Source organism: Dama dama, chromosome X (genome assembly GCF_033118175.1).
Source record: "Dama dama isolate Ldn47 chromosome X, ASM3311817v1, whole genome shotgun sequence".
Taxonomy (NCBI): domain Eukaryota; kingdom Metazoa; phylum Chordata; class Mammalia; order Artiodactyla; family Cervidae; genus Dama; species Dama dama.
In genome coordinates this window covers 64,917,488-64,933,804 of record NC_083714.1, presented here as the reverse complement: position 1 = coordinate 64,933,804, position 16,317 = coordinate 64,917,488, and positions in this window count along the sequence as shown.

Genomic DNA, 16,317 nt, shown 5'->3' with positions numbered 1-16,317 from the left:
AACCACATGCCTTTGTCAAAACTCATCAAATTGTACAATTACTGTTTGTGTATTTCATTGTATGTAAGTTTTATCTAAGAAAAAGAACCCAAACCAAATATTGAATTCTAGTTAATGATCTACATAATAAAGTTTTCAGAGTGAAGTGAACTAATGTATAAAACTTGAAATGTATGCCAAAATAAAATGAAATAATGGATAGATGGAAGGATAGATAAATGAGTAGGTGTGCAATAAAAGAGGACAAAATGTTAATTGGTTGTAGAATTTAGGTGGTGATTCATGGATATTTACTTTCTGCTTTCCTGTATGATGGAGAATAGTGTTCATAGACAGAGTGGGCACTGAAGTGTACCTTGTGGCATGGGAAACATAATCAGTCTAAGGGAGAAAAGACATTATTGTCTGCAGGGAGGAGTCACAGTTAGCAAAAACTCCCTTAATATAATACTGCTGCTGCTGCTAAGTCGATTCAGTCGTGTCCAACTCTGTGCGACCCCATAGACCGCAGCCCACCAGGCTCCTCTGTCCCTGGGATTCTCCAGGCAAGAATACTGGAGTGGGTTGCCATTTCCTTTTCCAATGCATGAAAGTGAAAAGTGAAAGCGAAGTCGCTCAGTTGTGTCCGACTCTTGGCGACCCCATGGACTGTAGCCTACCAGGCTCCTCCATCCATGGGATTTTGCAGGCAAGAGTACTGGAGTGGGTTGCCATTTCCTTCTCCACTTAATATAATGGGAACATTGTAGATTGTGGAAGTTGGTATGACCTAAACAGAGACTATGTATTAGTGTGAAATAAGTTTGGATACCCATCATGGGCCCTCTTATGGCAAACGTTTAAAAGCAAGGTAGGAAATACAAACTTTCTAGGGACACTTAGTAAGAACATCATAGGGCAATGTTAGTGTAAAGGGTGTCTTAGGAAGATTGTTCACTCAGTAATTTTCTGGAAAGAAGCACCAGAGAGAGTCTGTCATTAGGCAACTTGATTATATAATCATTGCCACAATACAGATGTGAAGTGTCAAAAGCATGGCTGGGATGGAATCAGTAGGAATGCTGTTTATTTTTAAGCTATGAATTCACGGTTACTGTAGCTGTTGCTGTATATAACTTAAATTTGTTTAAAGCATTTTAGAAATGGTTACAACATTTTTCTTAGAGATTAGATTTCAATGGACATGCCTCATTTATTATAAACTTCCTTTGGTTGATACTGGGTGAGGTACCCGGTTACTATGCTCTTGACTAATATGGATAGAGAACAGGATTTGGAAGGCCTTCGCTTTAGTCAAATTTATCAGAACCCTGTTTTGTAGGGATATGAAGCAATGTAGATTAGGAATTATATACCTAAAGGGCTTATTATCATAATAGTAGAGAGTAGAGAAGAGCCTAGTAATAGCACAGAGCTGTTAGGGCTTTGAAGTTGGACATGTTGCTGCTGCTAAGTCGCTTCAGTCGTGTCTGACTCTGTGCGACCCATAGACGGCAGCCTACCAGGCTCCTACATCTCTGGGACATGTTGAGACATATTCAAATACCGTGCATTGTACACCACCAGACAAAAAGGAGCAAGTAGATTGTGAAATGATCTGAGCACATAAAAAAGGCTAATAAAGAGGCCAGAGTGGAAGTAGTATTAACTATCCAGGGATAGCCTGGGAATATTAAGTAGAAGACACAGGACTGGAAGATTTTTATGGCTTTGGAACTTGATTGCTTTTTGACTCAATGCGTGTCACCCAGTCACATGAGCATGATGTTAAGTAACATATAGTTAAACAGTTACAAACACATTGAAGCATGTTGTATTTCAGCAGCAACCTTTCTAGGACTCTAACACTTGGTTTTGTTTTGTTTTTTTTTTTAAAGATACTGAGAAGAAGAGTTTAGAAAGTGTGATTAGGATGGTCAGATGTGGGACAAGTGGCCAGCTTCTGACCCAAATAGCATGAAGAAAAATAAAGATAAAAAAATAGTTAGAGAAATGAACATACAGAAACATACAAAATTAATGATAAAGGATATTGGAGCAACTGTGACTGAACCAGCAACAAGGATTAAAGTAAATGTTTTGAAAGAAAAAATCAGAGGGACAGGCAAATGGTGATTACAGACTACCAAACTGCCTTGTTGCTTCTTTGGTTCATTATATTTATTGAAAAAAAAAACAAAACAACAAACTATCATGTGCATGTGTGTGGATGAAGGACTCACTGCTCTTAATGAGACAGAAAAGAAGGATTATCACATCTACAGTGAATGGAGAGAGAAAGATCAAAGCTCTTCTGGGGCTGAGAGCTAGGATACAGAATCAGTGAATGCAGAAACCATGTTCCTCAGCTTCCAGGTGGTTCTGTCTAATGAAGAAATCAATTCATCAAGCCACAAACCAAACAAAACAAACAGGAGAAAGGAACCCTGAGCATAGCCAAGACAAAGACAGAGATTGTCCAACTATGCCTTCGAGATTTATACTTTCTGGAAAACAGTGAATTTCTTGGCAGTTCACAAATTCCACATGTATGTTGGGAAGGTTTTAAATGTATTTCATTTGCTCAGAAACAGGTGTAATCTATCTGAAACAACTAGGCATCTATTGTGAGTGAAGAAAAAGAGAAGTGTGAAAAAATCTCAAAGCAAATGAATGCCAGTGTTGGCAAGAAAATCTCCCTGGTCTCATCTGTAGTTACTGCTGAGTAAATACTAGCAATTTCTGGATGCATGTCATTTCACCTGTCAAAGAAATGAAATTAGAAATCTCAGTGTCCAACTTTGCCTCACTACTAAGATGTAGGTTTCAGGGTCTCTTTGGAAGAAACTGAGTTCAGAAACTGTTGGATGAATTACAATGATACAAAATAAACATGTTCAAAGGTTTTATATACATTCAAATGATACCCGTTTGCTTCCGGTCACAATTTAAAGCATTTTTTTTCTAATTTAAAAAATATTTATTCTTTCTTTAAAAATCAAATATAAAGGGAATTCAACAGAATATATAAAATATTCATAGAGTCAAGGTGCATGAGGTGCCAAAAGAAGAGACAAATGAAATAAGCCCATTCAGAAACACCACAATAAAGAAATCAATGTAATTCATTTACTTTGTTTGTCATAGAAGAATTAAGTTGGAAAAAATGGAATATAACCAAAGTATTCCTACTAATATCAATATGAGTACTTGCTAAAAAATAAAATTTTGCATTTTAAAAAATCATCTGTATAAGATACTGGGCTTCCCTGGTGGCTCAGATTGTAAAAAATCTGACTGTATTTGATAAGCATAAAACCTCATAATTTAACAAAAATTGTCCATGTAATTTGGTAATGGAAAGTTATTTTATAGTCATAAATTTCTTGTACTTACATATTGCAATGCTTTTCAATTCAGAAGATTCAACCTATCTGGGGTATATTACTTGGAAGGTTGTTTCTCTATATATTATATCTAAGATCAGTCATGGTATTACTGCTAATAGAAACAGAATCTATTGAACAGTGTTCTGTTCAATAATATTCTAAAGTTTTATATAAAGAATGTGTAGGAAGCTTATATGATTAAGCTCATATAAGCTTAATCAAGAAAATCAGTTAATCAAGAAAAAAAATGCTTAAAGTTAGCCTGAGTTATAAGGTTAACTTGGAATTGAAAACAGAATAAGGTTGGCACTGAGAACTGAAACACATAATTAAGAAAGTTAAATCTGTTCCTACACACAGACCAACCTTTCATAAAGAAACAACCAGCAACTTTGAAAGTACTATAGGGAAAGAATTGGGAGGAAATGCATGAAGTGCTGGTAATAAGCTACAGCCTATTTCAGATTTTGTGAGATATATAAGAAAAATGAGTCAACTGTGGGTTCCAGCTTCAGAAAGTGGCTCGATCCTGGTTCTTTGCTTCAAGTAAGTAACGGAACACTGCCATAGACTGATGACTTCAACATCCTGCAAAATAATCAAGAATAGGTTTGGCCAATCCAATGTCTAGGAATGTGTGTGTGTCAACAGTTTTTGCAGGTGTATGTTGTCCACAATAACACCATTAATAATGATTCTCTAACTTCCAGAATTTGACAGAAGTCAAAACTAAAGAGAATTGTAGTTTTAAATATAGAAATTCTGAACTCCTGACTCCTGTGATATTAGAAAAAAAAATCATGACTCTTATGAAAGTTGTTTTATGACTAGAGGCATAACTTTGATTATCCTTATCTTCATGTACAAAATAACCAGTGCTATTATTGGCCATAAAATTAGAGTGGTTGATTGGAACTGCTGAGTTTTGAAATGAATTATTTGCTTCATTGTTCAGGAAAGAAGGTAATCTCTCAAATATTTTGATCTGTATTTCCCAAGGGAAGAAGAGAGACAAAAAGTGCAATGTATTACATTGATAAATAAGTAACATTTATACCCCTGGACAGATAATTAGAACATTTATCTTTAAAACAAATTTGATGCAAAATATTGCTCAGCTTCTAGAAATTCAGATGTTGAAGTAGAAGAGAGGATTTGGAGAATTATAACACTTTGCTAGAGCAAATTGAGTATGAGAAATATCTTTCTCTGATAGAAATTTCTTTCCTTCCTTCTCATGGAGTGAGGAGCTTCTCATCTGACTGGTGAAATTTGGAGAAATGTTTGGCTTCTTGGTTCTGCTGTTTGGTAAAAAGTCAGTTCCATTCAGGAGTGTTAGAAAGCCCATTTTTTACTGCAAGATAAAGCCAGTCAGATTTATAAGCATGACAGGTGATGTTTTATTTTCATCTGAACCCTGTGCATTGTTTTCAATAGGTTCAACGTCTCTAAGAAGAGGATGAGTAGAATTGTGACTTCAGAGACCTTAAAAATCTCCTAAGTAGATTTCTTTTTTTTTTTTTAAGTTGGAGGCTAACCACTTCACAACATTTCAGTGGGTTTTGTCATACATTGACACGAATCAGCCATGGAGTTACATGTATTCCCCATCCCGATCCCCCCTCCCACCTCCCTCTCCACCCGATTCCTCTGGGTCTTCCCAGTGCACCAGGCCCGAGCACTTGTTCCTAAGTAGATTTTTAAGGTCCTAAGATTTAAAGAGATTTTTTTTTTTAATTAGTTGGAGGCCAATCACTTCACAACATTTCAGTGGGTTTTGTCATACATTGACACGAATCAGCCATGGATTTACATGTATTCCCCATCCCGATCCCCCCTCCCACCTTCATCATCTGCAAAGTAAGGAGTAGGAATTATGTTACTAAGTAATCATCCACCAAATTATAGCTCTTTAATTATTTTATTTTAGTACATTTTGACATTAAATACCATTTCAGGTTTCTGGGGAATAATTCAAATATTTCTAATAATGACTGCCTCATTCCTTTTCATAGATATCTGAGCACTACAATTTGTGCAAGTGTGCTCAATCATGTTCGACTCTTGCGACTCCACCAAGCTCCCCTGTCTATGGAATTTTCTAGGCAAGAATACTGGAGTTTATCTTTCTGGCTTACTGCACTCTGTATAATGGGCTCCATTTTCATCCATCTCATTAGAACTGATTCAAATGTATTCTTTTTAATGGCTGAGTAATATTCCATTGTGTATATGTGCATAGCTTTCTTATCCATTCGCGAGGGTGGGATGATCTGAGAGAACAGCATTGAAACATGTATATTATCAAGTGTGAAACAGATCACCAGTCCAGGTTGAATGCATGAGACAAGTGCTCAGGGCTGGTGCACTGGGATGACCCAGAGGGATGGGATGGGGAGGGAGGTGGGAGGGGGGTTCAGGATGGGGAACACATGTAAATCCACGGCTGATTCATGTCAATGTATGGAAAAAAACCCCTACAATATTTTAAAGTAATTAGCCTCCAACTAATAGAAATAAAGGAAAAAAATAAATTAAATTAAAAAAACACTAAAGTGGGTTGCTATTTCCTCTTCCAGGGGGTCAAACCCACATCTCCTGAGTCTCCCACATTGCAGGCAGATTCTCCACCCTCTGAGCCACCTGGGAAGCCCAAGCTCTACTGTAGGAGATGAGAAATTATATGATTAACATCTGACAAGTCTGCTTCAAATTTTATCATCTACCCTATTCCCTTCTAGGTATATTAGTTTTCTATTGCCACTGTAACAAATTGCCACAAATTTAGTGGTTTAAAACAACATAAATTTATTATCTTATAGTTCTGTAGGTCAGAAGTCTTAAATGAGTCTCAATGGGTCAAAATCAAGGAGTTAGTAGGGCTGTGTTTCTTGCTAGAGAATCAAAGGGTGAATCTATTTCCTTGCCTTTTCTAGTTTCTAGACACTGCTTGCATTCCTTGGCTCATGGCCCTTTCCTCCATCTTCAAAGTTCACATCTCCCTCTGGTTCTTCTCCTGCCTTCTTGCACTTTTAACAACCTTTGTGATTATATTAGATCCACCTAGTTAATCCACCATATTCTTCCCACCATAAGACTCTTAACCTTATCACACCTGTGAAGCCCCCTTTGTCATGCAATCTAACATTTTCACAGGCTCAGAAAATTAGGATATGGGCATCCTTGGGGACTGCTTCTCTGTATACCACACAGGTAAAGATACTGAGGCCCAGGGAGGCTAAATGACATTCTAATGTTCACACATTCAGTGCCTAATTGGAACTAAAGCCCATCTTCCCTAATTTCTAGATTTCTGCCCTATTATGCTTGACTGAAAAAATAATCTTTTGTTTGGCTATCTAGAAAATCAAAGACTGCAGCAAAATGGGTCTTATTCGATTCTCTATTCTTTTGATCCTTTCTTGGGGTTAATGGAAAGAACTCAGTATATTAGGAAGGGTGTATGTTGTAACTGCAGGGAGGATTAACGAGATCTATTCTACTAATTTAAGTACAAAAGGTCATAGGCTAGAGAAGTGGTTATAACATAAAATCTAAGATTTTTGAGGGTTATTAGAATATGCAAATGTAGTAATTGAAGGAACAGGGTTATCAAACTTAAAAGGTTAAGGGAGCAGACACAAAAGAGCTATAATGTCAGCAAATTCCTAATTCCTGTGTTTAGAGGAGTGCCACTTGTACTTTGAAATGCTTGTTTTTCTGAGAAGTTGAGAATACTATTCCTGTTTTTCATGGAATTGAAACAAAATTTGGTGAAGAATTTTCAATCGAGTAAAAGGCATGGTTTCCATTCTTGTTGATTTTGCAGTGTAACCATTAGTGGAAAAATAAAAGAAAGAAAGAAATAGAAAGGAAACAAATAATTAGAGAAAAATAAATGAAATCCTTATGTAGTAATTAATACACAATTATTTAAGTGCAATTGGTTTAGAGAAAGAGGGGACTCACAGTGCTACAGTTGGTTAGAGAAGGCTTCATGGTAAACATAGAGTTAAATCTGACTTTTGAGTCAGCAATACAAACTTTAAAAATATTCATACCTTTTGACCAGCAAATCTACTAAAAATAATCTAGCCCAATCTAGCCATTTTAAATCTAGCCAGTCTAATGCAGCAAAATATGTCTTCCAACACACCTTAAAACAGTTAAAAATCCTATGTGCCTCCCAAAGAGAAATGGTTAAATAAGTTATAGTACAGCAATATGCAAGAATATAATATGGCTATTGAAATTATATTTTTGAATAATTATTTGATTGAAAAGTGCTTATGTTATACTGATAAGTCAATGAAAAGGATAATGCAAAAATATTTATACAGTATTCATAAAGATTTATTACTTCAACAGTGAATCTTCTTTAAAAGTCGATAAAATTCATTATTCTTACAGTAGAAAAAGAGTAAGACAGGCACTTGCTTCAGAGACAACAAATGCCAAGGCAGAGGAAGTACATTCAATAGCTTCTGGCTGTACTTCCTGTGCCTTTTCTCTGCTGCTGCTGCAGCTGCTGCTGCTAAGTCGCTTCAGTCCTGTCCGACTCTGTGAGACCCCATAGATGGCAGCCCACCAGGCTCCTCTGTCCCTGGGATTCTCCAGGCAAGAATACTGGAGTGGGCTGCCATTTCCTTCTCCAAAAGGAAATATACCAGACTCTAAAATGAGTGCCAGGTGTGAGATTCTGGAGGCTTCACAACTGTTCCTTCGATGGCCAGGAGAAACACAGTGAGAGAGGAGGGAAGTAGTACAGGGATGTAGACTGATGGAGGGAGAGGTGAATAAGAGCCTGACTTTGATGAGGCCACATCACTGATGCGGCGTTTGTACCATTTTCTGTGATCAGTCTGCAGACACTCTTGGTCTTGGCTCAGATATACATAAAAGCAGCTTGTATGCATGGTTAGTTGCTCAGTCATGTTTGACTCCTTGAATCCCATGGACTGTAGCCTTCCAGGCTCTTCTATTCATGGGATTCTCCAGGTAAAAATACTGGAGTGGGTTGCCATTCCCTTCACCAGGGGATCTTCTTGACCCAGGGATAAAACCCAGATCTCCTACATTGCAGGTGGATTCTTCACTGTCTGAGCCACCAGGGAAGTCCTAAAAGCAGCTTAATACCCAACAATTCCACTTAAAGATATCTTAGGATACACCTAAGAGAAATGAGAAAAAAATAAGTCCACTCAAACACTTGTACACAAATGTTCATAGTGGCATTATTCAGAATAGCCAAAAGGTGGAAAAAAAAACACAAAATCTTCATCAACTTCTGAATGGATAAATAAAATAGCATGTATTAAAATATGGAATATTATTCAGCAACAAAAAGAAGTAATGATACAAGCTGCAACATGGATGAACCTTAAAAACATTCAGTTCAATCGCTCAGTCGTGTCGGACTCTCTGCAACCCCATGAACCGCAGCATGCCAGGCCTCCCTGTCCATCACCAACTCCCGGAGTTCACCCAAACCCATGTCCATCGAGTCGGTGATGCCATCCAACCATCTCATCCTCTGTCGTCCCCTTCTCCTCCTGCCCTCAATCTTTCCCAGCATCAGGGTCTTTTCAAATGAGTCAGCTCTTTGCAACAGATGGTCAAAGTACTGGAGTTTCAGCTTCAACATCAGTCCTTCCAATGAACACCCAGGACTGATCTCCTTTAGGATGGGCTGGTTGGATCTCCTTGCAGTCCAAGAGAACATTATGATAGGTGAAAGAAGCCAGATGCAAAAGGCCGCATATTATATGACTGCATTCATATAAAATGTCCAGAATAGGCTAATCTATAGAGACAGGAAGTGATTGCTTATAACTTAGAAGGGAGGGTAGTTGGAAGGGCAGTTGCTCACTTATGGGTATCGAGTTTTTATCTGACGCAATAAAAATGACCTAAAATTAGATTGTGATAATGGTTGAACAACTCTGTAAATATAGTAAAAACAAAACCAAAATAAAAACACAGTGGATTTCATACTTAAAATGAATGAATTTTATGGTTTACAAATTATACTTTTATAGAGTTGTAAAAAAAAAAAAAAAAAAGAACCCTGATATTGGTTTTTATGCCAGGAATAAATACCTGGAATGGATAATGTTATTTCAGAGGACACCAGACCACAGGATTCCCCTTGGAGTGGAATTTTCCTATCCAACATGTGTTTACTATCAAGCAGAGATTGAATGCATTTTTTGAGTTGTGTGAAGGGAAGCTGGCTCTGGATCACTTGAGTCATTATATACCTGGGCCAGAATAGCTGTACTAGACCACCTAAGCTCAAGTCTAAGGACAGAAAGAAGGGGAGGAGATGTGATGACTTAAGACCCAGCTAGCCACAAAAGGCTTGTGAGTCACTTGGTGAGATCATCCTCAGCCAGTAGCTATTAGCATGCTTCTCTCTGAGGTTGACTCTGGCTTGAGTGTCCTCCATATGCTCAGAGCTCTCTGTGAAGGTTACAGGGTGGGAGGCAGTGTTGTGGTCCCTCCTGCCTCATGATAACCTATTGAGCACAATCTCTTCCCAGCTCCATGGTCAGTGACATCATGGCAGGAGCTTAAAATTAGGCTTCCCAGGGGGCGCCAGTAGTAAAGAACCCACCTGCCAATGCAGGTAAGATATAAGAGACCCAGGTTCAATCCCTGGGTTGGGAAGATCCCCTGGAGAAGAAAAGGCAACTCACTCCAGTATTCTTGCCTGGAGAATCCCATGGACAGAGGAGCCTGGCAGGCTGCAGTCCACAGGGTTGCACAGAGTCAGACACGACTGAAGTGACCTAGCAAGCAATCAAAGCCATAGTGGGAGTATTTATAACCATAGAAACTGGCAACTGTCGCAGATCAAGGCTTTTGTTTTCAGAGCATTGGTTGTTAAATGTTTATCATGATCACACACGTATGACAACCAACAAAGGCCAAGCATATGTTTAATGAGTATGTTCATGTGTTGGTAATGACTGTGCCATTGGCTCCTGCATTTGAGGATGGCAGTGGGGAGTGGTCTGTCTCTCCAACTTTGTTACTTACTATTCAGCTGAACACTGAAAGTCTTGAAGAAATAAGTGTAGGAAGGCTGCTGGCCCACAGCATCTTTAAGGTTCTAGTTCCAAAGATTAAAGATCATGGCATGGACTAGCAGCCTATACTCTAGAGTAATGAAGACATACTGGATATAAGACTTTGAGCATTCAACGATAGCTTGATGTAAAACCTCCCCTCCTCAAACACTTCACCCTACATTGATCTATTCTTTCCAAACCAAAACAAATGGAGGAAAAAAAAAAAAACTGCTTCAAAGTTCCTAATTTCCCAAATGCCTCTGATGGCCTTTATGTAGAAGTTCAGCTACAGTTTCATGGAGAGGTGCACGGGAATGCCACTGATAGGTGGCTTTAGAAAAACGAGGGATGTTTCTCTCTGTTATGGTGGAGTACTAGGGCTGAGTCTGTATGGCAGAAATATTGACGGGAGTGGAAAAGGGCAGACTGAATTGACAGGTGCTGACTTTCTAAAATCCACACCATGGCAAGAGCAGAAGTCTTCATCTGGTAGGTGGATAGAACCATTAACAAATTAGGTGTTGAGAACCATGGAACAATAGGTTGAAAAGTCTTCAAACTCCTTTGACCATTAATAGTGTTATAGTGTAGCTCCTCCTCCAGATGTGGTAGGATTACTAGTAATGTTCATTCTCTTCTTTATAATTTTCCTTTGTAGTTTACAAAATTTCCAAAATGAAAATGCACTAATTTTATAATCATCTATAAATAAGACATTTTTTCATAATTGGAAGTCAGAAAACAGGACATAAATCAAGGGAGCAGTCTAAAGCAAATAAGGTAAAGGAGAGGTTTGAAAGTCATGGAGAAAAGGTAGGATTTAATAGCAATAGGGAGCTATCACATATTCAGTAGCATAGGGAAACATTTGCGCTTCAGTGGAAAATTGTACATTGTTTAGGGCACACATTTCAAAATTATCTGGTTCTAGTCTTTCATTATTTTTGAGGGATTTTATAATTCTGTAAGTTGTAAAGAACTGATGACAATAATGCAATTGATTCTCCTCTCTGAACACGAAAATGGCTTCTATCCCAAGGAGGAAGAAGGGAGGCTACTCGCCAAAAAAAAAAAAAAAAAAAAATTAAAGAAGCCAGGTGCCAGTTTGCCTTTATTTACAAGTCCAGTATTCAAGATCCAGAAATGTGTCTATGTTTGGACCTGTTGTAAAAGCTGCCAAGTTGCTTCGTTAATAACGTAAATAAAATACTTAAAATCATTAACACACGGCTATTTGATATCTGTGTGACAGTCATGATTTTATCTTTTTTTTTGTGAAAATTATCTTTTAGCAGCACCTGATGAGAGCAATGCTTTTAATGCAGATGTAAAATACAGGCAAACTCCCCCCATGTGTGCCTGCCTGATGTCTTAAAGAGAAGGCAAGAAAAATATAAAATGATTTAAGTGATTATAAGGTAAAAGCAATCTGAATTTGGCTAAGAGCAATAGCAACCTGTTTTCAGGGACTGTCTCATTGTGACATTTCTGCTGTTGCATTAAACTTTTTTTTTTCCTTCCTTTTTTCATTGATACACTGGACAAGATGCAAACAAATTTCCTGTTAGATAAGAAACCCTTCTTCCTTTCCTTTATGTTCTTCTATGATAATTTTCAAAATTTAAGAGATCAACTCTCAATTACCTGTGCTGACCCAGGGGAGTATCAGCACTCAGAAATGTTAATAGTCAGCCAGGACTTTCTCTCCTATGACCACAATATTTGGAGAAGGAAATCTAGAAGGCAAGCATCAATAAGTTCTCAACTGTCTGCCCATTCACAATCAAGCCCATCTACTTTGGATACTTTGAAGAAAACTAAAGCCTTAATCTACAGATTCTGTTTCTGGAATGGGGTTCAAGAATCCATATTCTTAACAAGTTTCCAAATAATTCTCCTCCTGAGCCCAGTTTGGAAATATTATAGGCAAAAGAGTCTATTTAAATTTATCTTTCTTTAATGAATGATGTTAAAAAATGATTAAAGTATATAATGTAGGTGATACAATACAAACTTTAACACTTTGTGATGTGGAAAGTCTCCTGCAGAGAACTGCAAAATGGGGTGGAAGGAAGGAAACTTTTATAGGATAAAAAATAGAGAATAAGGAAGGGGCAAATAGAAAATATCTGATTGGCTGGGGCACAGAGCCAAACTTGTTTGGAATGAGAAGGCTCAGAGTTGGCTTGGTATTTGGGGATTGGCTTAACTGAATATACTGCATTTTTGATCAAGCAAAGCATTTATAAGGACAGAAAAGTTATGCAAGTTTTGGTTTCTTGACATGGTACCCTGGGCAGAAGTGGCTTCATCTTGGGCCTAGAAATTTATTTCAACCCTACCATCTACATGGACCCCTTTAAAATGCTTTCCCTTGTTTTACCCTGAGACAAGATGATATGAAATAGGCAAACACAAGGAATTCTAACTTGCTCACAAAGAAGGAAGAAAAGCCGAGATTTCCAACTAAGTTATTACTGATAAAACTCTAATGGTGGAGGATGAGAGTAGAAGAAAGCTTAGGAAAAAAAAAATCTGTATCCCCTAGTTGACTTGCTTCCTCAGTAATTGGTTGTGACAGAGGAGGCACTAAGACTAGCAGAACAAGCAATGACATGTGAGATTTATGAAGGAAAAGAAGAGAGGCATGAAAAACAGTAGGGAAAGTCCATGCCATGAGTGAGATGGGTGGGAAAGGGGACCCTAAGATGAGTTAAGTGATGAGTCGAAAGCGACTCCCAGGGAACATGAAAAATCAAGGTCTTTAGTTCTGAGTCTATAGGAGACGAGAAATGTCTGAGAGATGTTTGAAACAAAGCAGTCTTTTATATCTCTCACCAAATACTTTCTTGGGAGGTTATTCAGAACATAATGTTTGAGTTACCTGATCTTTAAATGTATTTTGAGTGTGGGGATTCAAATTCTTTTAATGAGTAAATTACAATCTACTCTACAATACAGTTATTTTCCTTTGGTTTTGATCTATTTTGCTAGAAGTCTGATGGTAGACTCTGTGCCAGTCTGTATTTGAAGAGCTTGACTCTTCATAAGGGTTTACCTGCCAAACCCATAACAACATATGATACTTCTCTCCCATCAGATATGGTGCTGTGTAAATTTATATACTATAGAGTGAAAAATACACATCCTGTCAGAATCACTGACCTCACCCAGAAAAGATGACCATAACATGCAAGTTCAAGACCAAGTACTAACTGGAGGCTTGGAAAACAAATCAAAGAGTAACCATACGGAAAATGTAGTCTTTATCAGAAACACTGAAATGTCTAGTACATACTTGAACCAGGAAAGTGATGTTTTGTTTGTAGTCCTACCTCTCAGAGGTCATCATCAGACTGCATTAAAGGAAGAAAAAATGATATGAGCTTTATCACTGCCTCTCTAAATGTTTACTGCAAATAAAGCAGTCTTACTAACACAATATTGTAAACCAACTATATTCCAATAAAAATAAAAAAAATACAAAATAGTTCTGTGAATGCATATATTTTTCAATATAGATAAACAGAAGCAGAGACATTTTGACGATTTTATAATGCTTGTAAATTCCATCAGAGCCCTGAGGCCTGGTCCAATCCTGAGTGTCCGGGGTCCTAGGGTTCTCTTAAGTTTTAGGTTGACTGATCTGGAAAACAAAAAGTCAGGACAGGACAAAAGTAGATTTTCTAAGCAGTTCCTCTCTTTTCAAATATAGCCCAGATTTCAGGTACTCTATGCGAGTCAAGTATCATAGTGGAACATGGAAGATTATATTTGCAAACAACATTATACAGACAGAAGGACTAAAATGCTAGCAAGGTTAGTCCTATTCCCAGGTATGTGATTAACTCTGTGATGTAGTTGATGAGAATATTAACAACAGTAATGGCTAAAATGTATAAAACCCTTGATATGTGTAGGTTTTACTGTCCCAAGTGCTTATTATTCATTATGAAATCCTCATAACACACTTTATTATCCATACTTTATAGAGAGAAACTGAGGAAAGAGCAGTTAGATTAGAGGCTTTTATAATTCAACTCATTTATCTGTGATAGAAGGAAAGAAGGAATATCAGTTTGTCTGTGAAAAAAAAGTTCTGAACTATAAATACTGAGCACTTTCTCAGGCTCTATAATATCTTTTAATACAACATATGACTCCAATAACACATTTCCTGTCTTCTACTATATTTACTCTATGAAAATATCTCCAGCCAAAATTTATTACTTGACTTGGAATTTCTCAATTCTCTTTGCACCCTCTTCAGAAATGATATGGGTGCTCATGTAGTCTTTGAGGTGTGCCTCTAAAAGTAATCAAACTGATTTTCATTTGTGGTCAATGAAAACCACTCTTCATTTTTAATTTATACCTATAAGGCAGAAGCATGAAATTATTACCCATATGATAAAGGTTAACATTGAGAAAGAGACAAGACCTTCTTTATTTTCAGCAGAATGGCTCCCAATGGCACCTGTGACAACAAATAAACTAATATCACAGAAAGTTACTTCTCCGGTAGATCCTATAACCTTAGGGTCCTGATTCTAAGAAGAGTCTTCTTATAATTAAACCAGTGTTTCCCAATATCATCTGTTATTAGAATCACTGTGGTACTGTTGAATAGAACATTTCAAAATGATGAAAACGTTTTATAATATGTGCTATCCAATATGGTATCCACTGGCCACAAGTAGTTACTGAGCCCTTGAATTGTAACTAGTGCCACAGAGGAACTGAATTTAATTTTAATTAATTTAAATCTAAATACCCATAGGTAGCTACCAACTACTATCCTATCCACTATCCTAAGCAGTACAGAATTTTTGTTAAAAATCTGCATGCTTGGGTCCTATACTAGACTTCTAGAATCAGAATCACCAGTACTATGTCATGTGAATCTGTATTATTTATATTGGTCAATGTTGACTGAACACCCAGTTTACTTTACTTCAGATTGTTGCTATTCTTTAAGATCATAGTTCTAGGCTATATCTGTTTCCACACATAGCACTGCATATAGGATATATTCATCTATTTATACACAGCATTTTCTTTAATTATAGAAGAATGAGTTGTATTGTTACCAAGAGCCATAAGTAGCTGTGCATCCTACACAGACCTAGAATTGGTCCATAGCTTTAAGAAAGTGTCACATATAAAAATTAGCATTATAAGAAAGATGAATTAAGGAGCAATTATTCATTTCACAAAAGAATTCACCAAAGGGCTAATTTAAACAAAATTCTCCTAAAATGAATTCTAAATAAGATTCATTTAACAAAAATTCAATTTGCACACAACTCTTCAAGAACACATCTGTTCTCAAATCAGCTACACCTGTGAATTATTTGCAAAATCCCTGGAGATTGTAAAAGGTTTCTCCATAAAAGCTATGATGCTTGGTATTGAAAACATCCTATTCCACAGTTTCAGGCACTAACCCTCACTGTGTAGGAAAAGAATCTGTACATTCTAGTGAATTATCTTTCCTCAGATACTAAGTGTTGGTTACAAGGTTTAGCTCATAGCATAGCCCAGTGGAGCCCACTTAAGATTCCACTTGAAAGAGCTTTGAAAATGGAAACAAAAATAGTATCCAGACTTCCAGTTTCTGGTCTGGCATATAAGCATTTTAGAAGTTTCCACTCTATCCTAATGAGAAGTAAAAAGTGGAGCAAAATGAAAAATCAGCTCTTCTTCAATCAGGAGGGGAAGTGAGGTCAAAGAGCAAACCACAGCTGCCAAAACTGGAGAGACAAGACAGGTGGACACAAACAATCACAATTTACCAAAACAGAACCCACCAGCAGAGAAACAGCCATGGGAACCAAAGGCTGGGTAGGAAGACCTGAACTAAATGGGCTCTCCCA